Raw genomic sequence first — 3,138 nt, 5'->3', positions numbered from 1 at the left:
TGGTTCAAAATGGGGGTTTTATTTTCCAAATTAAAATTAAAATTACTTGTTATGTATAAAATTTAAATTTAAATTTATATATATATTAATATGAAATTCACTTTAACATAAATTAAAAGCTCAGCTGATAAAATTTGTTAAAATTCTCTACTAAAAGTCACGAGCCAAAAAAGACCTGAAATTAGAAAATATACATAAGCAGCAAAAATGCTATAATCGCTCCATGATTAAAATAAGTTCCTACAATTGCACATTGCCTCTGTAAGTGATGGACTGACATTTGGCTGAGAAGGAAATGATATTTTATCGAAGAAATACAAAAAATAAAAGTAAAAAAAAATCCTCCTCTAATTTGGTGTAACAAAATTGAGGGATATAAACTCATTTGCGTTTATGCTACTCAATACTTGTATTGAATAATTGGCAGAAAAAATTAGGTTCAATTAGTGTCCATAAGTATGTCCTTTTGGTGATTTAATGGTCAGTCGATTAATTGGACAATGACAAGATAAATTACTCAAATTAGATAATCAATATTCATTTGAAACAAAAAAATAAGGTGTACATAGTAGTACTATTTTTATAATCTGATTACTAGTAGGAAAACATGAGTACAATTTATTTCAAGATAAATCTAGATAATGAGGGATATTGATCGGAATTCAATGATTGTCATTTATAAAATTCCTAACAGTACAATTTATTGCAATATTAAAATCCGTGGTGACGGATGCCTATGTCACACGTTCCTTTGTAACAGCATCCGGCCCTCTATTCTTGTACTCCATATAATATGGCCAACGACTAACAATGGACGATTCAATCCACTCAACCCATCCTTTAGGATATATCAAATTATCGATATAACTTTTTGTTAGGTTATTAGCATTTTAATATTAATATTTAATATAATAAATTGCTTTATTTTGGAGTTATAAGAATGACCATTGGTAGACATTTGTGTTTTAAACTACCAATTTAATCATGCTATTCATCTTTGACTTGGTAGCCATGTAATGCCATTACTTTTGGCTTTATTGGCTAAATTCATTATGAGATAAAAACATTCCAATAAACATTGGAATGGATAACTTCTACATCATCCATTAGCATTGGTTATCCATCACTTTATTTTATTATTAATTCCTCCATTATTCTTTGTAACATATGTAACTCCTATTGTAACCTATGAAACTCCTAAGACCATTATCTTCACTATTTACTACCTCAATTATCTTCCAATTCATTGCTAGGAAGACTTCTTGTAGTATAAATACTGGTGGTCTTCATTTGGTTTGGGACACACAAAACACAAGAGAAAACAAAGAGTGAAAGAGTTAGTCTAAAAGAGAGTTCTTATTAGTTGAAGGGAGGTGTTCTTTTTTGTGGAGCTTTGGACTCAACTCTTGTCCAGAGTTGTTGAGTTATACTTTATGAAGGATGTTGTATCCTGAAGGGGACAAGTCAAAGAGGACTACTGCTCGACCGGTGAAAACATTTGCTGCAGTGGGCTTGAATCTCCTTAAAGAGAGCGAGATATCCGCGTCTCAGCCTGAAGAGATTAATTTCTTCATTTTATTTTCAATTGTAATCTTGCAATTTTATTATCTTGTAAGTTTTTTCACTAACAATTTTCATCATCACTATCCGAAAGAATCGCCCCATGGTCGACAAAAATACATGGTGACATTGCTCAAATGTTGGCTAGCCTTTATAGAGCAATTTTGAAGAACGATTACAGTCGTAGAATCCTCATGTTCTCTTTGTTGTGCAGTAATTGTGTTATACTGCTTAAACAGTGGAAAGCGTGCTACAATTAAACAATTTCGCAACAGGGTTGTCGCGTCACCACATATGAAATCTATGGTGCCATATATTTTACAATCACGATAAAATTGGCGTTGCCTTTTCACATACAAAGTGTCTTGATACCCCTTCAAATCGACATTTATAAAACGACACTAAATTTGCTTCAACTCTTAATGCCACTGCTTGTTGCTTTATAGGTCCGGCACTATTCCTAATAGTTAAATCTTGGGCTGTGAAGCCATTACCAAGAACCCTTTCAAATTAAATAAGAAAGAACAGTTATAGTTCATCAAAATTAATAAGGAAAATGCACAAGTGCCCCCTCCACCTATGTCCCAAATTTCAGAGACACACTTATACTATACTAATGTCCTATTACCCCCTGAACTTATTTTATAAGTAATTTTCTACCCCTTTTCGACCTACGTGGCACTAGCTTGAAAAAAAGTCAACCAACATTGGGCCCACAAGATTGTGCCACGTAGACCAAAAAGGGTAGAAAATTATTAATAAAAGAAGTTCAAGGGGGTAATAGGACCTTAGTATAGTATAATTGTGTCTCTGAGATTTCGGTCATAGGTTGAGGGGCTACTTGTACATTATCCCAAATTAATACTAAAAGTCATGTATATGTAGAGAGAGGGACTTACCAACGGTTGCAGTTTCATAGGTTTTGTTGTCGTCGATAAAACTTCTATTACCCGTTATTATCGTAGTATCCATTCCTTCCCGATCAAGACTATATTAGTCTTCCTTTTATCAACTGTAATATATTCCTGATACGTGCCTTTCTTGATTTTTATGAAGAATGGCTTGACACTGTGATCAGGGGCTGCCAATATTGCTCCAGCAATTGTGTTGAAATTTCCGGTCCCATCTTTAGAAGTAACCGCATTATAATGTGTTTCTATTATCAGTTGGCTTTGAGCACATACAACTATAATTGTAGTGACAAACGTCATTATATTTCCTGCATTAAAAAACTTTAAAAATCTAATGAGTTTATGGACAAAAAGTAAAGCTACAATCTAGAGATATGGAAGAAGGATACTGCAGAAATTGTTTGTGATGGCCATTGCAAAGGTGATGAACATAGAAGAAGTGAATTCCTTGAGTCACGGAAGGTGACGAGTAGGCGGCAATTCTTCTTGGTAGTGGAAGAGTTCTACTTTTTCTTAATATTGTAGTGTTATCCAAGCTTAACAAAATTCCTCTACTTTATATTGTAGTAAAGGTATACTTTCATTTGCATGTTTTTATTGCAAAATTGTCATTTTTAAAGGCTTTTTTTTAACAATTAAATGTCATCTTTATTGAATTGAATTTTTC

General features: G+C 33.0%; 1 pseudogene; it reads right to left on the bottom strand.

The window, feature by feature from the left end:
• LOC107030283 overlaps window positions 1-2,771 on the bottom strand; it is a 45,483-nt pseudogene extending 42,712 nt beyond the window's left edge.
• Between the last annotated feature and the right edge of the window lie 367 nt (window positions 2,772-3,138).

Source organism: Solanum pennellii, chromosome 9, assembly GCF_001406875.1.
Source record: "Solanum pennellii chromosome 9, SPENNV200".
Taxonomy (NCBI): Eukaryota; Viridiplantae; Streptophyta; class Magnoliopsida; order Solanales; family Solanaceae; genus Solanum; species Solanum pennellii.
The sequence above is the reverse complement of the archived record's forward strand: the minus strand, read 5'-3'. Positions and strand labels throughout refer to the sequence as shown.